The sequence below is a fragment of the Chiloscyllium punctatum genome, chromosome 9 (assembly GCF_047496795.1).
Source record: "Chiloscyllium punctatum isolate Juve2018m chromosome 9, sChiPun1.3, whole genome shotgun sequence".
NCBI lineage: Eukaryota > Metazoa > Chordata > Chondrichthyes > Orectolobiformes > Hemiscylliidae > Chiloscyllium > Chiloscyllium punctatum.
Window position 1 is genome coordinate 38,674,167 of NC_092747.1, and position 26,494 is coordinate 38,700,660.

Genomic DNA, 26,494 nt, shown 5'->3' on the forward strand with positions numbered 1-26,494 from the left:
GTTAAGGATAAATTTTAAAGAACAGAAATCTAATACAGTGGAACCTTGATTATCCGGTATTCGAATATTGGATTATCTGGCAAGATCGCAAGGTCCCTATGCTTGGCTAAACTCTTACCTGGCATTTGATTAACCACACAAAATATGCCCCACCTGTGTCCTTTCGATAATTGAGGTTCCTCTGTATACCAATTTGATAACTGATTTGATGAATACCAGGTCTTCAGAAATCCTCAGACAATGAGATTTATTACAGGTAGGATGTATAACTTGAATTCTAAAGTCACCAGTCAATACAAACAGCCTCAGCAGACTTTCAGAATTATTCACCTACTTCTTACAGACTAAGATTCTCTTCTCAGAACTTTCAACAAGTCAATAACTGAAGTGAAACTGAGTGAGCGCGAACCAACCGCTGCTCTACTTGGAAGTTTTAAAAACACAAAGCCTAGTCAGAGCCAGTTAACATTTTTCCAATATTTTGTGATTGGCTAGCCAGTACCGTTTCTCCCTTGATTGACCAATTCAACATCCAACTGCCGTCAGTCACTGAGCATAGCAACATTTCTGTGGTGAATTGTTTACAGTGTCCTTAGTGCAGTAATCAACCTGCATTATCCTTCCAGGCCAGTTCCCCACCATAAACATCTTTGTTCTCTCTTTTTTTAAAAACAAGCTGCCATTTTAAGTTCAAAATCAACTTCAGCTTTCAGTTCCAAACCAAAAAAAAATTATCTCAACGTTCAAGGCTCAGACAAGAAGAAGAAATTGCCTGATTTGGGCACCTAGGATTCTATAAAGAGAATACCTGTTCCAATCGATAAACAATTGTCTGATACAGATAGCCAGGACACTACAAAGGAAGTACTTGTTCTAAAAGCTCAGCCATCTTTCACAGTCATTCATAAACAAAAAGTCCCCCATATGATATCGTGGGACAAGAATTAGCAGGGAAGGTTTCACTTGCAAAAGAAGTTCAGGAATTTGTATCCTCGAGAAAAAATAATGAACACGTCCTTGGGTTTAGCAATAAGAACATCTGAGATACACGTGATGCTCCAATGGAGGAATGGTTCATAGATCAATAACTGTCAGGATCTGAAGCAAGGTCAACATTTCTTAACCTAAAGACCTACCAATCTTCCAAGTTAGAAGGGAATTCATTCTGGAGAAATTGTGCAAACTGCACTCTACCTGTTTATGTGAGGTAAAGAGGCTTGGGGGAGATGGGGTAGTGGTAAATGTAAAAACAGATATTTGAAAGTATCATGTTAACTATGGGGAGACAACCTGGTAGGGAGATGTTGTAAAAGAAACTTTTGCTGGAGTCATATGGGTCATCTCCACCTCCTGACGTGTACTTATATCAGTTAATTTTTTTTTGTCATTGTACAATCGACAACAGGTCAATCTCGATTATCCAAACAAAATGGGCAGGGATTATTTTGTTCGGATTGTTCATAGAGTCATAGAGATGTACAAGGAGAAAGTGAGGACTGCGGATGCTGGAGATCAGAGCTGAAAATGTGTTGCTGGAAAAGCACAGCAGGTCAGGCAGCATCCAAGGAACAGGAGAATCGACATTTCGGGCATGACCCCTTCTTCAGGAATCCTTCCTGAAGAAGGGCTCATACCCGAAATGTCGATTCTCCTGTTCCTTAGATGCTGCCTGACCTGCTGTGCTTTTCCAGCAACACATTTTCAGCTCATAGAGATGTACAGCATGGAAACAGACATCTTCGGTCCAACCAGATATCCCAACCCAATCTAGTCCCACCTGCCAGCACCCGGCCCATATCCCTCCAAACCCTTCCTATTCATATACCTATCCAAATGCCTCTTAAATATTGCAATTGTACCAGCCTCCACCACATCCTCTGGCAGCTCATTCCATACACGTACCACCCTCTGCGTGAAAAAGTTGCCTCTTAGGTCTCTTATATCTTTCCCCTCTCACCATAAACCTATGCCCTCTAGTTCTGGACTCCACGACCCCAGGGAAAAGACTTTGCCTATTTGTCCTATCCATGGCCCTCATAATTTTGTAAACCTCTATAAGGTCACCTCTTGGGCTCCAATGCCCCCGCCTGTTCAGCCTATCCCTATAGCTCAGATCCTCCAACCTTGGCAACATCCTTGTAAGTCTTTTCTGAACCCTTTCAAGTTTCACAACATCTTTCCGATAGGAAGGAGACCAGAATTGCACGCAATATTCCAACAGTGGCCTAACCAATGTCCTGTACATCCGCAACATGACCTCCCAACTCCTGTACTCAATACTCTGACCAATAAAAGAAAGCATACCAAACGCCTTCTTCACTATCCTATCTGCCTGCGACTCCAGTTTCAAGGAGCTATGAACCTGCACTCCAAGGTCTCTTTGTTCAGCAATACTCCCTAGGACCTTACCATTAAGTGTATAAGTCCTGCTAAGATTTGCTTTCCCAAAATGCAGCACCCCGCATTAATCTGAATTAAACTCCATCTGCCACTTCTCAGTCCATTGGCCCATCTGTAATCTGAGGTAACCCTCTTCGCTGTCCACTACACCTTCAATTTTGGTGTCACCTACAAACTTTCTAACTGTACCTCTTATACTCACATCCAAATCATTTATGTAAATGACAAAAAGTAGAGGTCCCAGCACCGATCCTTGTGGCACTCCACTGGTCACAGGCCTCCAGTCTGAAAAACAACCCTCCACCACCACCCTCAGTCTTCTACCTTTGAGCCAGTCTGTATCCAAATGGCTAGTTCTCCCTATATTCCATGAGATCTAACCTTGCTAATCAGTCTCCCATGGGGAACCTTGTCGAACGCCTTACTGAAGTCCATATAGATCACATCTACTGCCCTGCCCCCATCAATCTTCTTTGTTACTTCTTCAAAAATCTCAATCAAGTTTGTGAGACATGATTTCCCATGCACAAAGCCATGTTGACTATCCCTAATCAGTCCTTGCCTTTCCAAATACACGTACCTCAGGATTCCCTCCAACAACTTGCCCACCACCAGGTCAGGCTCACTGGTCTATAGTTCCCTGGCTTGTCCTTACCACTCTTCTTAAACAGTGACACCATGTTTGCCAACCTCCAGTCTTCCGGCATCTCGCCTGTGACTATCGATGATAAAAATATCTCAGCAAGAGGCCCAGCAATTACTTCTCTAGCTTCCCATAGAGTTCTCGGGTACACCTGATCAGGTCCTGAGGATTTATCCACCTTTAACTGTTTCAAGACATCCAGCACTTCCTCCTCTGTAGTCTGGACATTTTGCAAGATGTCACCATCTATTGCCCTGTAGTCTATATCTTCCATATTCTTTTCCACAGTAAATACTGATGCAAAATATTCATTTAGTATTGCTCCCATTTTCTGTGGCTCCACACAAAGGCCGCCTTGCTGATCTTTGAGGGGCCCTATTCTCTCCCTAGTTACCCTTTTGTTGAATGTTTGGATAACACAGTTTACTCAAGCATTGGGACCTTGAGATGGTGTTCGGATAATCGATGTTTGGATAATCAAGGTTCTACTATACACCTTGTTATGTAAGACAATTGCCTTTTGTTAAGACCTTATATTGATTTCTGCAACCACAAGCCACCACTGGTTGGCACCCAGAGCCCAATGTGCCAATGAAACCACACTCTTGCTTGATTCCACACTCTCATTCATTAGTTCAAATCTTGACACTATCCATTTCTTAGTGGATGACCCACAGACAGAATCTGCACATGAAGCATTAATGTACATGAAGCATTAACACACATGAACACTACAGCCAGAAAAGAAAGCTAGGATAGGCCAAGTTTCAGCTTTTAAAAACTCACCATTGGCCTGAGGAGTGACAGATGGAGTTAATTTTGATAAATGCGAGGTATTGCATTTTGTTAAAACAAACAAGGGCAGGACTTATATAGCTAATGGTGGGGCCCTCGATAGTGTTGCAGAACAGAGAGACCTCATGGTTCAGGTACATGGTTCCTTGAAATTTGCATCAGGTGTAGATAGGGTGGTTAAGAAAATGTTTTGTAGGCTTGCCTTCATTGCTCATACCTTTGAGTGTAGATGTTGGGACATCATGTGAAGTTGTACAGGACATTAGTGAGACCCCTTCTGGATTGTGTCCAGTTCTGGTCGCCCTGCTATAGGAAGGTAAATTTTAAATTGGTTAGAGTTTAGAATAGATTACTAGGATGTTGCCAAGAATAGAGGGTATGAGTTAAAAGGAGAGGCTGGATAGGCAAGGATATTTTTCACTGGAGCCTTGAAAGTTGAGAGGAGATCTTTATAGATGTTTATAAAATCATGAGGGGCATAGATAAAGTGAATAGCAAGGGTCCTTTCCCTCGGCAGTTCAAAACAAGGGGACATATTTTTAAGGTGAGAGGGGAAGATTTAAAAAGGACATGAGGGCAACTTTTTTTACAGTGTTTAGTGTGTGGAATGAACTGCCAGAGGACCTGGTAGATGCAGGTACAGTTATATTTAAAAGACATTTGGATAAGTACGTGAACAGGAAAGGTATAGAGGGCCAAACGCAAGTAAGTAGGACTAGTTAGGTTTGGGAACATGGTCAGTGTGGACTAATTGGACTTAAAGGTCTTTTTCTGACTCTGAGTCAGAATGAGCACTCAGTGGGAAGAACTGATGATTGTACACACTGAAACGCTTTGTGAATTGGGAAATAGAATCATAGAGATGTACAGCACAGAAACAGACCCTTCGGTCCAACCCGTCCATGCCGACCAGATGTCCCAACTCAATTTAGTCCCACCTGCCAGCACACAGCCCATATCCCTCCAAACCCTTCCTATTCAAATGCCCATCAAATGCCTTTTAAATGTTGCAATAGTACCAGCCTCCACCACTTCCTCTGGCAGCTCATTCCATACACGTACCACCCTCTGTGTGAAAAGGTTACCTCTTGGGTCTCTTTTATAAATTTCCCCTCTCACCATAAACCTATGCCCTCTAGTTCTGGACTCCCCTACCCCAGGGAAAAAAAATTTTATCTATCCTATCCACACCTCTCATGATTTTATAAGTCTCTATAAAGTCATTCCTCAGCCTCTGATGCTCCAGGGAAAACAGCCCCAGCCTGTTCAGCCTCTCCCTATAGCTCAAATCCTCCAACTCTGGCAACATCCTTGTAAATCTTTTCTGAACCCTTTTACATTTCAGAACATCCTTCCGATAGGAAGGAGACCAGAATTGCATGCAATATTCCAACAGTGGCCTAACCAATGTCCTGTACAGCCGCAACATGACCTCCCAACTCCTGTACTCAATACTCTGACCAATAAAGGAAAACATATCAAACGCCTTCTTCACTATCCTATCTACCTGCAACTCCACTTTCAAGGAGCTATGAACCTGCACTCCAAGGTCTCTTTGTTCAGCAACACTCCCTAGGACCTTACCATTAAGTGTATAAGTCCTGCTAAGATTTTCTTTCCCAAGATGCAGCACCTCACATTTATCTAAATTAAACTCCATCTGCCACTTCTCCGCCCATTGGCCCATCTGATCAAGATCCTGTTGTAATCTGAGGTAACCTTCTTCACTGTCCACTACACCTCCAATTTTAGTGCCATCTGCAAACTTAGTATCTACTCCTCTTATGCTCACATTCAAATCATTTATATAAATGATGAAAAGTGGTGGACCCAGCACCGATCCTTGTGGCACTCCACTGGTCACAGGCCTCCAGTCTGAAAATGTCTACAGTCTGTGCCAAAGAATTTGCCAGAATCTGGCACCAATTTGTCATAAGGACTCTGAGCTTGCAGCCCATCCTTGTCAGCACAGAATAGGCATCCGGGTCTATCATTACAATTGGGAGCCTTTAAGGTCAATTTCTTTCTTTCTAAGGCCTAGTAGTGTCCCCAAGTCATGCAGCAACTTGTTGAACAGAAGTCTTGAAGTTAGTAAAATGGCCTTCAGTTCCTGCCACATCACCCTCTGCAGATTTTTCAAATGTAATACAATGATGGGAAGTATTATAAACATGTGGGTTTGAGGCAACTCTCAGAAGACATAAACCAACAACTAACCTGTAACTAGCCAATGATCCTTTCAAACATTAATAGTGTAGAGCAATGAGTATTCCTTCCTATGTTCAACTGTGCAAGGTTAAGGCAATGTCATTAAAGTGTGGTGCTCCAAAAAGCACAGCATCATCCTACTCTCGGATGCTGCCTGATCTACTGTGCTTTCTCCATCACCACGTTTTATCAACTCTGTCTTCTCCAGCATCTGCAGTCCTCACTATCTCCTAAGGTTAACACAATGTCAACTAAGCTCTAAAATATCAATGCTGGCACCAAATAAATGTCATACACTCATTGACAATGAGTCAATCTCATTGCGTTACAATCTACCTGTTCCACATATTTACAGCAAATGTTAATATGTGTCCTATCTGCTTTATGCAAATAGCCCCTGGCACCTTTCCCATCAAAAATAACTGTGCATCCTGCAGTCCAGTTTGGAACTCAAAGAATCCTTATAGTGCCATGTGATCAAGTTCAACTTTCCCCCATACGTCAATGCATTTCATTTACAGGATAGTACAAATGCTTTAATGTCTATATTAAATAGCACCAGGTTGTATTTTATGTATATGTTAAGAGATGTGCTAACAGCAGCACCATAAAGAGAATTAAATTCATTAATTTCATACCCAGTGCTCCTTTGAAAGCCATTGTTGGAACATGGAGATCATGCAAGAGAGATCATAATTACCTCAGTTTTCTTTTCACCTTATAATTTTGTGTTCAATTCATGACCAAATGGCATTCCATTCCATTTCTTATGAGTCTATATTCTGCATACTTCAGTTGATTTAAAATATGTTCTTTGAATGTTGCCTGACTTTGTATGTTATACTTGGTGCAGGATTTTGTGCAGCTACGTTAATTGATCTACGGGGGTGCGGTTGTACACAAAGGGATTAAAAGATGATAATGTAGGCTTCTGTCTGAGCTGTGCTGTCTATTAACTGAGTGTGGGATCAGTGAAGTTACTCTCTAGCATTTAGCCTGAGTCCCAGACCCATAACCCCAGTTTAATGATGAAACCTCCCAACATTCTAATTTAGAAACATAAATCCATTACAGAAATGCAGTGTAGGATATGGTTTGAATTGCATCACCCATCTGCAGCTACTTAGATGGATAGCACTTCTTCATCCATTTGTTAATTTGTTCCTGCATTTCCCACTGTGATACATTGTCAGCTGAAAATAAAGATTTGAAAAGAATTTGCTGCGTATATCAGCGTGTTCCCAGGATGTTAATATTGACAGTGACTTGTTACAAATTGAGTGATCAGTAGCAAGGTGTCAGAAACATGGAGTTTATAATGCCAAGCTAAAGAAAAAATTGAAAATACAAAGGGAGACAAGCTGGGATTATTAACATTAAGAGGATGAAAAATTGGGAATAGAGGCATCACATACCTAGTGAAAGGAAAAGACTTGAAAAAGAGAAAATCACATTTTTAAACATTTACCCTCAACTTAAAATTGCTTTGAATAGAGTGCTAGAGTCGTGGGAGGCCATTCAGCCCACTGAGTCCATGTCAGCTCTCTGTGGACAGTGCCTTCACTCAATTGCCATAGGCCTGCAAAGTTATTTCTGTCAAGTGCCTATCTGATTTCGTTTGCAATCCTTCATCACACCACCTCCACCACCCAGATGCGCAGCAAGTTTGTAAACATTAACATTCATTGTGAGAAAATGTCATTCCTCGTAATCCCCTGCAATTCTTGGCCAAAACCTTAATCCTAATCCTCTGTTTCAGCTAGTAAAGTCCGTGTTTTGATGTTTACCTTGTCTCAACCTGTCAGAAGGGTGTACACTTCTCTCATAGAGTCATAGAGATGTATAGCAAGGGAACAGTCCTTCAGTACAACTCATCCATGCCGACCAGATATCCCAACTTAATCTAGTCTTACTTGCCAGCATGTGGCCCCTATCTCTCCAAACCCTTCCTATTCATATACCTATCCAAATGCCTTTTAACTGTTGCAATTGTACCAGCCTCCACCACTTCCTCTGGCAGCTCATTCCATACATGTACCACCTTCTGAGTGAAAAAAATGACCCTTAGGTCTCTTTTATATCTTTTCCCTCTCACCCTAAACCTATGCCCTCTAGTTCTGGACTCCCTGACCCCAGGGAAAAGACCTTGTCTATTTACCCTATCCATGCCTCTCATAATTTTGTTAATCTCTGTAAGGTTACCCCTCAGGTCCGACGCTGCAGGGAAAACAGCCCCAGCCTGTTCAGCCTCTCCCTATAGCTCAAATACTCCAACCCTGGCAACATCCTTGTAAATCTTTTCTAAACCCTTGCAAAGTTCACAACATCCTTCCAATAGGAAGGAGACCAGAGTTGCACGCAATCTTCCAAAAGTGGCCTAATCAACGCCCTGTACAGCCGCAACGTGACCTCCCAACTCCTGAACTCAGTGCTTTGACCAATAAATGAAAGCATACCAAACGCCTTCTTCGCTATCCTATCTACCTGAAGCTCTCCTTTCAAGGAGCTATGAACCTGCACTCCAAGGTCTCTTTGTACAGCAACACTCCCTAGGACTTTACCATTAAGTGTATAAATCCTGCTAAGATTTGTTTTCCCAAAATGCCACACCTCACATTTATCTGAATTAAACTCCATCTGCCACTCCTCAGGGACCCATTGGCCCATCTGATCAAGATCCTGTTGTAATCTGAGGTAACCTTCTTCGCTGTCCACTGCACCTCCAATTTTGGTGTCACCTACAAACTTACTAACTATATCTTCTTTGTTTGCATCCAAATCATTTATATAAATGCAACGACATTCTTCCTTTCTTTCCTTGACATGGACTTAAGGATCAGTTCGATATTCCCAGCAGAAATGGCAACTTTCATCAGTGGCACTATGGTGGAAGAGAGCTACAACAGTGGGCGTTGCTTTCATTCCTAAGTAAGCTGTGTGTAAAATGCTTGGAGCTTTGCACACTTATCGAGCTTTTCAGTACAGGAGCCCACTTATCCCCAATTATACATGTGTATCAGCTCTCTAAAAGATTAATCACGTAGCCCTTTGTCCATTACTTTTTACATTTTTCTTTGCAATACTTTCACTTTAAAAAACTAATATGACTCTGTTTTCCACAATTGTTTCAAAGTTGAATGCGGTAACAACTGTGTAAAATAAAGTCTAAACTCTGTTCATTCAGTTCATGGATTTGAATTGATGCCTCTAGTTACTGATTTACCAAACAGTGAAAATAATTATATTTTCAATCTGCAAAAATCTGTGCAGATACCTTAAATTGGAGTTCTTCTTTTAACCTCTTCAACATACCTTTTTATTCCTCTGTCTCTTGTGCTGAGGTTCTCGTTAATACAGCAATGTCATGTGGCTCAACCATGACTAATTAACAATTCCATATTCTAACAACCCCTTGGAAAATAAATTTCTTTCAAGCACCTTATTGGATTGATTACTGACTGTCTTGCATTTATAGTCAAAGGTTCCTCTATTAATAGCTAATTAGATAAAATATAGAAAGCTAAAAACAATTGCAGGATGACAATCCCACAAATGTTGAGGAACCAAATTGTAAACAAACACAGGAATCTCCTTGACAGATAGCTCCCTTGCACCTAAGGCTACACAGCAGGCACATTAGGCAACAGAGGAGAATTTTAACCAGGACCAAAATCATTAAGTAGGCCAGCAGAGGAACCCTTTCAGAAACCTCACAACAAAATAATAAAAAGCATACCACAGGATTTTCTCTATGGTGTGCCACCTTGACATCACACACTTGGCCTGTTGGATCCAACAGCACTTCCACATAGAACATGTCGGTGGCTGAGTGGTTAGCACTGCTGCCTCACAGCACCAGCGTCCCAGATTCAATTCCAGCCTCGGGTGACTGTCAGTGTGGAGTTTGCACATTAGCCCCGTGTCTGCGTGGGTTTCCTCTGGGTGCTCCAGTTTCCTCCCACAGTCCAAAGAGGTGCAGGTTAGGTGAATTGGCCATGCTAAATTGCCCGTAGTGTTAGTCAGAGTGAAATGGGTCTGGGTAGGTTACTCTTCGGATGGTCAGTGTGGACTGGTTGGGCCGAAGGGCCTGTTTCCACATCGTAGGGAATCTAATCTAAAAAGTGTCTAATCTAAAAAGAGTAATGTAACACTCAGTACCTGAAGGGCTTAGATGAGAACTTAGATTGTACCAAGAAGTATAATTCATCTTCTCCAGTCTAACCTGATCTGCTTGGCTGACAAACAATGAGGGTGACATGGTATGCAGGAATTTGTTTTTTATTTAAAGTACCAGAACAAGTAATACCGGATCTGTGCTGCATTTCCATTTTAATGAAGCGTAGCTGATTTTTATGTATATAATGATTTCATCTCAGCTTATCTTTGTGGTCTTTATTTCCAATACAAAAAATACATGATGGGATCAAAAAATGTAATGAATGCTCTAAGGGTTTTAAAGACAATAACTGAAATGCAGCTTGAACAATATTGAATGGAAACTCCACGTCAGAACTCAAATGTGAAGATTAGTTGTTCATTTAATTGACTTCCCCCAATCCTTCCTATACATTTTAAAAATGAAGTAACTTCAGTTTAGAATATTTAAATTAACGTACCCTTAAATGAGTTAATTCCTTAAATCAGTTAGTCCTCTTCCTTTTCAATTTGCCAAGGGGTGTATATACAAGATCCATCACTGGGTGGAAACGCCTCAGTAAGCGTTGTTTGTTTTGTTTGTGTGCGATGCAGTACCAGGGCTTTCTTGTTGGTGCATGTTGCAAACGTTTCACTTCACTGACTGACACGGTGTATGTGCTGTTAAATTCCCATAGGATAGAACTCCATCCTGAACTCAAGATTGATCAGCTATTTCCATGAAAGTACTAACTGACTGGATAACTTGCTTCTGACTTTGAAGATGTAGTTATGAATTTCATAATATTGTAAAATACAAGAAGGAAAATGACAACGAGTTCAATTTTCTGGGGTGGGAGTCGATATACCTGCTCCCAGACATCCCAGGTAATAAATCTCATGCCTTCACCACTTGCATCACCTTCATAAACTCTGAAATTTGTACTGCGGGCAGGTTCTGTGCTTCAAGCTTTTTATTTCCGAGATTTGACTATTATCACATTTTAGGTTCTGAACTTACTATCTTCTGTGTAACATGGGTGTGTACTCAGAGCTATATTCAGAGTGTTTCTCAGCTTTTTCTGGGCAGTCACCTCTTGTTTAGTTTTTAGTAAAACATTTAGACAACAAGCCAGACTGGAACTGGCACCTGTTGGTACAGGCAACAGATGCCATTAAATTTGCCATTTCCTCAACCAACACCAGAGTGAAAGGGTAACATTTCTGAAGCTAATGGTGATCGTCCCATCACAGTTGAGGAATTCCCAGACAAAGACAGGAGCCAAAATTCCCATCGTATCCTCAGGATGAATCCAAATCAGTGTCTCTCTCTCCAGGCTTTTGCAGAAGCTACAAAGGAAATCTAATTTCTTTCAGCACTTCTACACCATCTGTTACAAATCAACATGATCTTTTAAGTATTATTGCATGACGGTAGTACAGATTTCCTGCATATTTAGCGAGTTTATGAAATTTATTTGTGAGATATGAGCATCATTGACAATATCAAGGATTATTTTCCATCCCCAATTGCCCGCAAGAAGCTGGCAACGAGCCAGGGTTGTTGAATAACTACATTCCACGTGCGGTGGGTATACCGTAGGTACTGAGAGAGAGTTTCAGAAATCAGTTAAAAATCACACAACACCAGGTTATAGTCCAACAGGTTTATTTGGGCACTAGCATCTCCAAATCTCCACACCGGCATCTCCAATTCAGAATTCAGTGTCAGTGAAGAAACAGCAATTTATATTCAAGATACTTTGTGATTGAGAGGGGATCCTGCCAGTGGTGATGAGCTCTCTGCTGTTACCATTCCAAGCACCAGAGGTTATGAGCTTGAAAGTTGCTGCTGAAATTTTGCAAGGTATTGCAGTGCACCTTGGAGATGATAGACATTGCAGGGGCAGTCCACCAGGAATGGCGTGGGTTGGGAACTTAACTTTGCAATGTATTGGCTTCCCCCTTTATCTCCCAGAAGTGTCCGTGTTGACAAGGATCCTGAAATTCCTTTTGATGAAAAGGAGTTTGTCTTCAATGGTCTATCAATAAGAAAGTTTAATTCTGCAGATTTTGATCAGTGATACAAGAATCTCACTAAACAATGGCAAGAGAACTATGAGCAGCCAATCGCACTTCTAACATGCCATCAATGTTGAATCTTTCCTGAGCCATATGCAGTTCTCTACTCCCTTGCCCACCAGGCAGAATCTGGTTGGTGACAGTTCCTAATAGAAAAGTCAGAGCAGGAACTTGTTGAGTTCAGTTCACCAGTTGGTCATTCATTTTGGACAGCAGCAATCAACATCACAGGTCATATTCCACTGGGCATTGACCACCTGCATTACCCATCTGTGGAGGTTGGCACTGAACACACACCAGCCTCACTGCAATACACTTCTGCACATCACTGCTTCACTTTGCACCAACAGCCTCAATGCAATGTTGCTGCCAGGACGCTTTGCACACAGGGACATTCTCCCAGTTCATGGATTGGACCAGGCTGTATCTCAGGGCCGCTCTCTTCTTCTCTTAACACTCACTCATTTTGCTTCATCTTTACCTTGCCTTTCTGCATCTTCACCTCAGTCAGAGCTCACAGTATTTCTGTCTTGCTTTGTCTTCTAGCACAGACACAAAGCCAGGCAGCTTGTGACAGTTATCAGCAGTGATCAGTCAAGGGGAGTGGACATGTTGCTGCACAGCACTGCGCTACATCAAACTCCCACTCGAACCATGTGACAATCATGTATATAGCAAACACACTGTGTGTGCTTCAACCAAATAGCAATGTTCCAAGTCTAAGGGGGAGGGGGCAGCCCTCATTCAGGTCAAGGGAGCCTGCTGTCAGTCAGGGAATCCCAGCACAGTTAGTCAACAGCAATCTTCAATATCAGTGCAAGGGCTGCGACATGGTCAATTGGCCAGTTGGGGGAGTCAGGGTCAGGGGGGTCCGCAGGCCTGCTTTGGGGAGTGGGCACTGGTCAGTTTCCCAGGTTGAGAATAACCAGCCTAGGGAGCTGCGGCGAGGGAGATGGGGAGATCATCACTGCTGAGTGCCCACCTGGTTTCAGTGGGACAAAGCAGTACAAGTTGGAGCTCAGGTGTAAGGTGGTTTAATAAACTGGCTGGCTCAGAACAAGGGGAGGATTGAAACTGATAGGGTCAGTGGGGAGAGTCTTCAGGGAGAGAATCTGAAGCTTTGGAGAGCAAACTAGAGTGAGAGATTGAAACTGTGACTCAGTCTGAGAAACCTGATGGCTGTTTCCTTCCATCCTCACCCAATGAGCACGTACCTAGGAATTAAAACACACCCAGAGTGGCCGTGGGATGTGTTTCATTCTGTCACAGCGAGGTGAGATCTGTATGGTGTGAAGCCCTTCAAACAGCTTGGAGCAGACACCCATACAGTGCTGGCGGAAGGTATCTGTTATCATACAAAGGCCTCACATATCAACCTGCAATGTCAATGAAGGATCGTGGCCCTCGGCAATCTGGATTATATCAGACAACATCAGGAAGCAATCCCATTCCTGCTGCAATACACAAGCAATGTCTTGTGTCTTAGAAAGATTTACCTCATTACCAAAGCAACAAGCACCTTTTGGGTTCCCATAGCCTGCACATGATGCAGGAGCTGCTCACGCCTGGGACTACCTCATTATCCCATGCACCATGCTGGGTACTGCCCTGATGTGGGTGACAACTTTGTTGTTGTGATCTCCTCTGGCAGTCCTGAGGAGAGAGGATTGTCCCCCTCCCCCCCACCCACCAGAACCACCAGGTCCCTGTTGGCAAAGCGTCAATCTAAATGGCTGTTGACCAGCAGCTGTGGGCCAATTCTTGTAAACAGAAACAGTGCAGGGTAGTTCTGGACTGACAGTGCTTTGGCCTGTATTGTAAATATGGTGCCCTCACCAGGAATCTCAGGAGGTCCCTGTGGGTGTGACGGCAGATAGCATGAGCCAGGAGCCATAGAGGCAAGAGTCACAGCCAAAGAGGTGAGCTTACTATCATGAGAAAACAGAGAGAAATCCTCCATAAAACTCACCAAAAACTGACACTGATTTCTGGTAAAATTCAGCCCAATGTTTCAAGTCTGTGAACTTGCATCAGCACTCAGACTTGTGATGGAAGCTCACAGATGGGAAATATGAATCCAGTTTCTTTCTCCAATGTCACTTCCAGACCTGCAGATGATTATTAATTTCTCAATTCTCTCTTCCTCTCACCAGCAGCAGTTTCTCCAGCTGCAAAGTCTCCAACTTTGGAACTCCTTCCCTCAAGCGCTTTGAAATCTCCCACCCCCTCTTTCCAGATCCTCCCATGGACCAGCCTCTTTAATCATTCTTGCATCCTGCTTGCCCCCGGTATGGTTGTCCAACACCCTGTAAAGGTGTTTGTGTTTGTCCTTTGGAGGAACACTTTTGTGAATTCGGCATCACTGTGCAACTTAGGAGATAGCATCACCTTGTGGCCAGAAGTGAGATAGCTTTGTACGCGTTCTGTTTAAATAACAAACTGTATTGAGCCTGTAAAACGGGCGGTAATAATATCAAATGCAAATTCTATAAACAATTTCTTCCATTTTCTTCTCCCTGTATATTGCCCATCAGTGTAGGCAGGGCAGGCAAGTGCCATAATCTCCCAGAATCACAATCTGAAAGGAGCACTCAGTGAGCAGCAGTAACCTGGTGAAGCAACAGCATAGAGGCTTGGTAGGGAAAAGGTGGGTATAGTGCATGCAGCTGGACGAATGAGCTTAAACCGAGGCTTGAGTTTTTATTCCCAAGTTGGGAATGCATAGTCAGGAAATTTCCCAACTCCAAAAGCTTGATCCAGGAAACAGTGGCCCAAAAGTTGGGATTTCTGTTCCTGGTCTAAAGGTTCTCTGCGATGTGAGCCAGGTAACCCTGGCAGAATTATGGAGGATGCTGGGTATACAGGTGGCTGGGTGGAAAGCCTGTGCTGTATCAAAACGTCAGCCCAGCCGCTACCTCTCAGAGCGCTTTAACTATCTCACCCCATCTCATGCACACTCTCCGTTCCCTGTCCATGTAACTCCGAACCTTCCATGTTGACCAATCTTCTGCACCCAGCTCCATAATCCCTATGATTAGTGTTTACAGACCATGGCCATCCCAAGTAGTCAACTGGTTGTGCTCAAGACCCTCGGCTGATATTAGATGCTGCCCCTTGAATTACTGTGACACTGATGTCCCAAACCATGCTGTATGTGGAGCAGTAATTTGGCATGAAAGTACATTGAGGCTGCTATATGTCGAATGCTAAGGCCCATGGACTTGGGCGTACAGTGGAGCTTGCCCTGGGATATTGGTATCTGGGGTCTAACATGGTGTCCAGGGGAGCAAGTGGCAAGCTGGCGTTGCCAGGCAACAATTCTGACTTTCATATCTGGAATTGTGATTGTGTTGTTTCTGTCTAGTGGGTGGGAGACTACCTATCAGTGAGGTGAGATTAGGTGCCAGAGAGGATGGTAATGAAGGCAGATAGATCTCTCCCTGCTCACTGGTGCGAATCTCGATTTGCCAATGAAACCATGATCAGAAAATGGGACTATTTGTTTTCAAAGTCAAGAAAGTCTTCACTGGACATCTTACCTGATGAAGCAACTCTCTCACCACATCATTTAGGGGCTAGGAAGATTTCACCCTTTGTTCCTAATTGTCCATGTAAGTCCACCTGCTGTTTTATAATCTTACCTTTCCAAATGTTAACCTCTTAAATTAAAAGAGGCACCAATCTTTTGAATGTAACTTATTCCAAACTTGTTTTAATTGCATTAACCCATGTTCTACAGTTAAAAGACTCAAATTCCAAACCAAAAACTATAATGGAAGTCAGTTATAATTTGTATTTTTTAAAGTGAAAGAGAGAGAGAGAAACAAATAGAATATCAGTTGTATCAGCACAAGCTATAACCTTTAACCTTCTTTGTATTTACAGTTTCAGTACTAGAAATTCCTACTAGCTTGTAGGAACCTAAAATTTAATCAGAAAGAAATGTATTCTGTCTTCTGGATTTGCCAGTCTCCAGCTCTACACTCTCAGAGGATGGCACTACTGATTCTCTGAATTCTTTGATGTCCGGGGCTATTATTCATTTGGTTTTCAATTAGGCTTCCAAATATTTACCATTGAGATCTTGGAGCACTTTATAAATGGTCACTGCTGCTAATCATGATCTGTGTCTTGCCTCTAGCAGAGTATCTTTATCTGATGTGTATATTATTTCTCATAACATACGAAACTAGATGTGAGTAACGTGTTTTGAAATGATCCAACAGATGGCATTGCATGTTTACATGTATGCTACATCTTTTTTACAGCTTCAAGTAGATTGTATTTGCAGCACAGACCTTTGGTTGTGTTCCTATAGACTAATTCATCCTACTGACATTGCACCAAATGTTCAACCCTCTCCAATTCTCTGTCTAGCTAAAGACTTCCCTGGCTTCCTCAAGAATCTTGACTATATTAGTGTCCCAAAGTCCATCCCTCCAACTCTCCCAATTGAATACCTTCCCTTGGTTTTCACTGAGTAGTTCGTATGTCCAGACTACGTCTTTGTTTCATGTTTGGATTCTGGACTGAAAATGAAGAAAATGGACATTGCTTTTAAACGGAGAAAAAATGGCAGGTGTTGTTTCCAACTTGGAAAAACAAGTGAAGTGAACTGATGCACGGAAGACAATGTTACTCTTTGGGGACATTGAGTCCAGACAAATTGACATCGTCTGTTGTGAGTTTTGGAGAGCTCAGTATAGGAACAACCCTCCAGAAGCTGTTATCATTCTCAACATCTCTGTCCCCTGTCTCTGTTAGCTGCTGTCTCCAATTCTGTGATGGAGAACAGGAAAGCTACAGACGCTGAAAGGAAAATAAAAACTTCCAAAACCGAAAGGGAAAAGAAAGAGCCAAGATCCAAACAATCAACTGAAGCTCCGTACATTACTGTAGAGATAACAGTGTGTTCTCGTCAAAGACTCAAAAGGATTGAGACAGCCACCAATTCTTCCTAAAGCAGGGGACACAAACTGTTTGCAGTACTCCAAAAGTGGTCTCCTGTACAACCTCAACATGACATCCCAACTGCTACATCCAGTGGTCTGAGCAATAAAGACAAGTGTGCTAAATGTCTTCTTCACCACCCGTCTTTCATGTGATGCAAATTTCAAAGAATTATGTAGCTGAATCCCTAGGTCTGTCTGTTCAACAACACTAGCCAATACTCTACCATTAACTATAAGTTCTACCCTTGTTCATTTTAACAAAATGCAATACCTCACATTTATCCAAAGTAAACTTGATCTGCCACTCATCAGTCCATTGGCCCAATTGATCAAGATCCCTTTGTAATCGTGGATAACCTTCTTCACTATTCCCTATGCCACCAATTCATCTGCAAGCTCACTAACCATGCCTTCTAAATTCTCATCCAAATCATTTATATAAATGACAAACAACAGTGGACCCAGTGCGAATCCTTGAGGAACATCACTGGTCACAGATCTCCAGTTCGAAAAACAACTCTCCACCACCCACCCTCTGTCTTCTACCAACAGGCCACTTTCATATCCAAACGACTAGCTCTCTCTGAGTCGCACGTGATCTAACTTTACTTATCAATCTATCATGTGGAACCTTGTCAAAGGCTTTATTAAAGCCCACTTAGATAGCACTTACTGCTCTGCCCCCATCAATCTTTTTGGTCATGTCCTCAATCAAGTTTGTGAGACACAATTTCCCATGCCATCCAGACTACCCTTAATCGGTCCTTGCCTCTCCAAATGCATGTAAATCCTATCTCTCAGAATCTCCTCCGACAGTTTATCCACCACTGGTGTCAGACTCACAGAACTATAGTTCCCAAGCTTCCCCTTACAGTCTTTCTTAAATAAAGCTACCCTCCAGTCGCCCGACACCTCACCTGAGGCTGTAGAATCCTTAGGTGAAAGTGAGGACTGCAGATGCTGGAGACTAGAGTCAAGATTAGAGTGGTGCTGGAAAAGTACAGCAGGTCAGGCAGCATCTGAGGAGCAGGAAAATTAATGTTTTGGGCAAAAGCCCTTCATCAGGAATGATTCCTGATGAAGGGCTTTTGCCTGAAACATCTATTTTCCTGAGATGCTGCCTGATAGCTGTGCTTTTCCAGCACCACTCTAATCTTGATGCTGTAGAATTCTTGCCCACTGCACCATCTCCTCAGCCAATCATTTATCTGCCCCATCTTCTTATTCATACTCTCACTTGCATGTGGCACTGGGAGGAATCCAAAGATTACTACCTTTGAGATTCTATTTTTTTTAACCTTCTACCTAACTTTCTATATTCAGTCTACAAAGCCTCAACCCCTTCTCCAACTACTTCGTTCTTACCAATCTGCATGACAACATCCAGCTTCTCACTCTCCCCTTTGACAATATACTGCAACCACTTTGAGATATCCTTCACCCTGGCACCAGGGAAATAACATACTTCCTGAATTGTCACTCATGACCACAGAATCTCCTGTCTGTGCCCCTGACAGGAGAGTACCTTATAACAATTACTCTTTTGAATCTTGCCAAATCTCATTTAACATAAGATTTATTGTTAGTGCCCAAGATCTGGCTGCCTCTGCTGTTTTTCTCAAGAGACTATTCTCCTTCAACAGTACCCAAAAACAGTATATCTGTTTGGGTGAGGTATAGCCACAGGAGACTCCTACACTACCTTCCCACCTCTCCTGAAAGTCACCCATTTATCTGACTGAAGGGTTTAGTGTCTCTGTAAGGGAGTGAGACTGAGTTTCATATCTTCGACATGACGTGATTAACTCCATAAAGATATCTGAGTTGACTTGACATGTCTGTTTGATATCATCTCTTGGAAAAGCTAGAACTTAATACAAATGTAGACAAGTTCAATGCTGTTCATGAGCTTCTGCTTAGGAACTCAGTATCCATGCTCCCAATTCACAACACCATCAGCTGCTCACTCAGGGTGAATCTTTGGTGCAAAGGAAGTAGGAGTATACTTAAGAGGGAAATCAGGAGGGCAAAAAGGAGACATGAGATAGCTTTGGCAAATAGACTAAAGGAGAATCCAAAGGGTTTTTACAAATACATTAAGGACAAAAGGATAACAATGGAGGGAATAGGGCCCCTCGAAGATCAGCAAGGCAACCTTTGTGTGGACCCGCAGAAAATGAGGGAGATACTAAACGAGTATTTTGCATCAGTATTTACTGTGTAAAAGAACATGGAAGATATAGAAAGTAGGGAAATAGATGGTGACACCTTGAAGAATGTCCATATTACAGAGGAGGAAGTGCTGGATGTCTTGAAACGGCTAAAGGTGATAAATCCCCAGAACCTGATCAGGTGTACCCTAGAACTCAGTGGGAAGCTAGATAAGTGATTGCTGGGCCTCTTGCTGAGATATTTATATCATCAATAGTCACAGGTGAGGTGCTGGAAGACTAATGTGGCTAATGTGGTGCCACAGTTTAAGAAGGGTGGTAAGGACAAACCAGGGAATACAGACTAGTGAGCCTGATGTTGGTGGTGGACACGTTGTTGGAGGGAATCCTGAGGGACAGGATGTACATGTATTTGGAAAGGCAAGGGCTGATTAGGGATAGTCAACATGGCTTTGTGCATGGGAAATCATGTCTCACAAACTTGATTGAATTTTTTGGAGAAGTAACAAAGGGATTGATAAGGGCAGAGTAGTAGATGTGATCTATGTGGGCTTCAGTAAGGCGTTCGACAAGGTTCCCCATGGGAGACTGGTTAGCAAGGTTAGATCTCATGGAATACAGGGAGAACTAGCCATTTGGATACAGAACTAGCTCAAAGGTAGAAGACAGAGCGTGGTGGTGGAGGATTGTTTTTCAGACTGGAGGCCTGTGACCAATGGAGTGCCACAAGGATCGGTACTGGGTTCTCTATTTGTTGTCATTTACATAAATGATTTGTACCTGAGCATAAGAGGTACAGTTAGTAAGTTTGCAGATGACACCAAAATTGGAGGTGTAATGGACAGTGAAGAAGGTTACCTCAGATGACAACAGGATCTTGACCAAATGGGCCTATGGGCTGAGAACTGGCAGATGGAGTTTAATTCAGATAAATGTGATGTGCTGCATTTTGGGAAAGCAAATCTTAGCAGGACTTATACACTTAATGGTAAGGTCCTTAGGAATGTTACTGAACAAAGAGGCCTTGGAATGCAGGTTCATAGCTCCTTGAAAGTGGAGTCGCAGGTAAATAGGATAGTGAAGAAGGTATTTGGTATGCTTTCCTTTATTGGTCAGAGTATTAAGTACAGAAGTTGGGAGGTCATGTTGCGGCTGTACAGGACATTGGTTAGGCTACTGTTGGAATATTGCGTGCAATTCTGGTCTCCTTCCTATCGGAAAAATGTTGTGAAACCTAAAAGGGTTCAGAAAAGATTTATAAGGATGTTGCCAGGGTTGGAGGATTTGGGCTACAGGGAGAGGCTGAACAGTCTGGGACTGTTTTCCCTGGAGGGTCGGAGGCTGAGGGGCGACCTTCCAGAGGTTTACAAAATTATGAGGGGCATGGATAGGATAAATAGACAAAGTCTTTTCCCTGGAGTCGGGGAATCCAGAACTAGAGGGTATAGGTTTAGGGTGAGAGGGGAAAGATATAAAAGAGACCTAAGGAGCAATTTTTTCACACAGAGAGTGGTAGGTGTATGGAATGAGCTGCCAGAGGAAGTGGTGGAGGCTGGTACAATTACAACATTTAAAAGGCATTTGGATGGGTATATGAATAGGAACAGTTTGAGGGATATGGGCTGGGTGCTGGCAGGTGGGACTGGATTGGGTTGGGATATCTGGTCGGCCTGGATGGGTTGATTCGAAGGGTCTGCTTCCATGCGGTACATCTCTATGACAAGATCAGATATTACAATTGAAATAACTCCACAGAGACCAGTGTCCCGTCATCCTTTATTTACATATGGAAAGTCCTTAACACTAATCCAGCTCCCTTAGAGCCAGCTCTCAGAGTGATATAAAACCTCTGACATTCCTGTTTAATTTTTTTTTCCCCTTTTATTTATTTTTTTGACAGGCCTGTTTTTTTTCCTTTTCCCCACCCTACCGCCTAACTGTGGTAGTGCTTATTTTTTCCCCAGCATTCATGTGTGAGTGCGCAGGTGTGAGACACAGTGAGAGACACAAAGTGCGCGGGTCTTTACTCAATTTCCACCACCAGGAAAATAGGAAAACACCCAAGTGGCCAGTGGCAAGCACTGCCCTTCTCAAAGGGCAATGCTGTGTGATCAAAACAGTGAAGGGGAGGGTAGGGACTAAATCAAAATAGAGTTGGAGGGGGAAATAATGCACTCCACTCCCTGCGGTGCCCACCTCTCCCTAAACAACTCCAGGATGTTGGTGGACACCGCGTGCTCCTTCTCCAAGGACACCCGGGCTCTAACGTAACCCCGGAAGAGGGGCAGGCAGTCGGCCCTAACGACCCCCTCCACGGCCCGCTGCCTGGACCTGTTGATGGCCAGTTTGGCCAGGCCCAGGAGCAGACCCACGAGGAGGTCTTCCGACCTGCCCTCCCTCCTTCGTACCGGGTGCCCGAAGATCAGGAGCGTGGGACTGAAGTGCAGCCAGAAACAGAGGAGAAGGTTTTTGAGAAAATCAAAAAGGGAGTGCAAACGCCCACACCCAATATATACATGGTCCACAGACTCCACAGCACCACAGAACAAGCAGTTGGGCTGGGAGTCCGTGAACCACCACTATCTGCGGTTGCAGGGGACTGCTGCGTGCAGCACCCTCCACCCCAGATCCCCGAGAGAAAGGGGGAGGACTCCCGCGTAGAGAGCCCTCCACTGGGGATCCCCGCCGCCCGGTGGCAAATGGGCACGCCAAGGCGTGTCCGGACGGTGGATGAGGGAGAAGAGGTGGACGGTGTGCAGCAGCAGTCGATACAGGGCCCTCCTTTTTATGTCCCTAAAAGCAACGAAATTAAAATTCCGGAGGCGGCTCAGGTTGTGGGGCACAGGCTCCCGCGGGAAGTACGGGACCTTGGGGCCAATGTGAAATTCCGTCCGGGCCGGGGGGAGCGCGGACGGGATCCCACCGCACACCTGAGCGTCCTCCAACTGGTGCACTACGTCGGGTCCGAGCACCGCCGTTTTAAGGCGTCGGATGGCGGTGGCCACGTACCGGACGTCTACCGCTGCCCTGCTCGCTATGTCCTGCGGCAGCGTCCAGCCCAGGCCCCCGGCACCCAGCACGTCCCCGACCCTGGTCGCCCTTGCCGCCACGGCCCTCCCCTCCGACAGCCACTCGAACCCGCGAGTACGGAGGTGCGGATTCCTGAGGAACGGCTCCCTGACGACAGCCGCTACTCCAGCCGGAGGGTAGGCGCGACGCGATTCGACCATGTTCCAGACAGTGATCAGGTCCTGGTAAAAGACAGGCAGCACCTTGAGGGCGACCTCCAAACCGTCACGGTCGACGAACAGGAGCTGCGTGTCGTAGTTGAGGTTACGCACCTGGCGGAAAAAATACGTCGCCAGGGCGCACCACCTAGGAGGAGGCTCGACGTAAAGGTATCGCCGCAAGGTCTGAAGGCGGAACGTCGCGACCTGGGTGCGGACGCACACCAGCGACTGACCGCCCTCCTCGATAGGGAGACTCAGAACCTGCGCGGCGACCCAGTGCATCTTTTTGTCCCAGAAGAAGTCGACCAACGTTCTCTGGATGTCAGCGACAAAGCCAGGAGGAGGGACCAAAGTGACCAGCCGGTACCACAGCATGGCGGCCACCAGCTGGTTTATGACCAGCACTCGACTCCTGTAAGATAGCACTCGGAGCAGTCCTGTCCAGCGGCCTAGGCGAGCCGAGACTTTGGCCTCCAGCTCCTGCCAGTTGGCCGGCCAGGATTCCTCAGCCGGGCTGAGGTAGACCCCCAGGTAGAGGAGATGGGTGGTACTCCAGCTGAACCCCCGTAACTCCTCCGGCAGAGAGTCCACCCACCACGGGCCGACCAGTAGTCCGGAACACTTGGCCCAGTTGATCCTGGCGGAAGACGCCGCAGAGTACACGGCCTGGCACTCGCGCATCCTCCCCAGGTCAGCCGGGTCGGTGAAAGTGAGGAGCACGTTGTCGGCGTAGGCCGAGAGGACCACCCCCATGCCCGCGCCGCGCAGAACCAGCCCCGACAACCTCCTCCGCAAGAGGCGCAGGAAAGGCTCCACGCACAGGGAATACAGCTGGCCGGACAGGGGGCAGCCTTGACGCACTCCTCTCCCGAAGCGAAGGGGCGCCGTCAGGGACCCGTTAACTTTAACCAGACACTCTGCGGCGGCGTACAAAAGTCGGATCCGGGCGACGAACCGCGTCCCGAACCCGAACGCCCGCAGAGTCCCGAGCAGGTACTCGTGATCGACCCTGTCGAACGCCTTCTCCTGGTCGAGAGACAGGAAGGCGCTCGGCAGACCAGCCCGTCGACAGAAATGGATCAGGTCCCGGACCAGGTGGACGTTGTCGTGTATCCTCCGGCCCGGGACCGTGTAGGACTGGTCCGGGTGAATCATGTGGGCCAGCACGGAAGCCAGGCGAGAAGACAACACCCTGGCGAAAATTTTGTAATCCGTGCTGAGGAGGGAGACCGGACGCCAGTTCTTCAAAGAACGAAGGTCCCCCTTCTTCGGCAGCAGGACGATGACCGCCCTGCGCCAAGAAAGGGGCAGCTGTCCGGCATTTAGACACTCCCCCAGGACCTGTGCGTAGTCGTTCCCCAGGACGTCCCAGAACGCCCTGAAGAACTCCACAGTCAGCCCGTCCAGCCCCGGGGTTTTGCCCCTCGAGAGCCGGTCGAGGGCGCCGGTCAGCTCCTCTAAAGTGACGGGAGCGTCGAGCCTTCCGGCGTCCTCCGGGCCGAGCTGCGGCAGGTCCTCCCACAGAACTCTGCGAGCGTCCTCGCTGGACGGATCCGGAGAGAACAGAGCCGTGTAATAGTTTCGGACGTGGGCCCTGACGCCCTCCGGATCCGAGACGAGGGACCCGTCGTCGGCCAGCAGCACAAGGAGCTGCTGACGGGTGCCGCGCCTTTTTTCCAGCGAGTAGAAGAAGGGGGAGCCGCGGTCCAGGTCCTGAAGGAGCTGGATCCGCGACCTCACGTACGCGCCCCGAGCCCCGACGAGCTGCAGGTCCCGGAGCGCGGCCTTCTTCTCTTCGTACACCCCGCGCAGGGCCGGGTCCGCGTCGGGCTGACCGAGGCGTGACTCCAGGTCGAGCATCTCCCTCTCCAACTCCGCGATCCTGGATTTCCGCCTCTTGGTCGACCCCCTCGCGTACTCCTGACAGAAGACGCGGACGTGAGCCTTGCCCACGTCCCACCATAGCCTCAGGGAGGGGAAGCTTCCCCGCTTCCTTCTCCAGCCGGCCCAGAAACGACGAAACGAGTCCCGGAACCGCTCGTCCTCCAGCAGCAGGTTGTTAAAGTGCCAGTACGCGGAGCCGAGCCTGGCGCCGAACGGAAGGAGTTCCGCCCACACCAGGTGATGGTCCGTGCACGACACCTGCCGCGTGGAGGCCTTCGGAAAACAGGAGGCGTACGCCCGCGAAACGTACAGGCGGTCGATTCTGGACGCTCCGACCCCAGGCCTCACGAAGGTGAAGGCGATGGAGTCGGGATGGAGAGTCCGCCAGACGTCCACCAGGTCGAAGGACTTGACCAAGTCCCCCAACCTCTTCCCCGACGCGCAGCCAGTGCGGGTACCGCCGTGGTCCCTGCCCTCGAGGACGCAGTTGAAATCTCCCCCGAGGACGACGCACTGGTTCTCGTCGATGGAAGCCAGATGAGCGGACAGTTCTTGAAAGAAGCTCGCTTGCCTCGGCCCGGCCAGGGGAGCGTATACGTTCACCAAGTGAAGCACCGCGCCCCCCAGCCGAACCGTCAGGTGAAGCAAACGGCCTGGCACCGGCTCCCTGACCCCCAAGATCTCGGGCTGAAAATGCGGGGCCAACAGGATAGCCACCCCGCCAGATCTGCGGGTGAGGTGACTCATGTAGACCCCCCCTCGCCACTCCAGGAGCCAGGTGGCTTCGTCTCCCGGGGCAGTGTGGGTTTCCTGCAGGAAGCACACCGCATACCTCCCGTCCCGAAGGACCGAGAGGGTCTGGAATCTGCGCTGTGACTCCCTGCTGCCGTTGATGTTGAGGCTGGCTATAGTAGTCTCCATGTCGGAAGCATTGTGCTACCACCACCAGTACAGTTAAAAAACAAGTACAATTACTGGGAGGACGAGGGAGGGGCACAGGAGTCCCTCGCCCTCACCAGGAGTGCCCCCAGGAAGTTCCTGACTCGCTTTCGCTCGTTGACGTCGAGCCCAGGCGCCTGGCGAGCAGCGTGGGCCGACCAATAAACTGTCTCAAAAGAGCTCCAGCGGTCGAGCGCCAGTTGGGCTCTATCCCGGCGACCTCGAGTTTCCTCGACAAATTCCCGGAGTTCCTCGAGGGGGATGAGGGGGAGATCGGCGGGGGGCACCTGGGACTCAAAAACGTCACTGCAGACGGAGTCCGCGTCGTCCCCGGTGTCCGCCACCGATCCCGAACCCTCCTCCGGGAGGTCGCCCTCGGTCGCCGACCCCTCCCCCACCGAGAGGATGGGGGCTGGTCCGGCGCCGCCAACAGGCCTCGAACCCCCGGCGACCCCACCCCCAGGGTCACCGGCGGTACCTTCCTCGGCGCACCCCGTCCCGGAACGCCCCGAGTTCGGGTCGTCGGGCGGCGGAGGCTCGGGGCCCCGCTCTCCTCCCGACACCGGGACGCCTGGCTCCTCGGGGAAAAGGTCATCCCCCAGGAAAAGATCGTCCCCCAGGGCCAAGGCTCCCGGAAAAACAGTCTGGGAGGGAGGAGCGGGGATAACACCTACCTCCCCTCCGCCGCTCGGCGACCCAGTAAAGGGTCCTTTGTCGACGCCCGCACCACGGCCCTCGTCGTCGTTGTTGGGCAGGTCAGGCCGCGGTGCGGGATCGTTGGTGGGTCCGTCCCCCGGAGAGGGGCAGCGCCGCCGGCGCGCTGCAGGGCTGTCTCTCCCCTCCAAGGGCCAGCCCCTCTTCCCCAGAGAGACAGGGGGGGATTTATGGGCCTTTCCCTCCCCGCCCGCCTTGGTGGTCATGGGGCCTGAGGCCCCTCCCCCCAGCCTTTCCCGGAATACGATTGGCTGGGGGAAGGCAGGGGGCGTGGCCAGGGTGGGGAGGGTCAGCCGTGTCACTTCCTGCCCCGCCCCTGGTTTATCAGGTGACGGCGGGCGG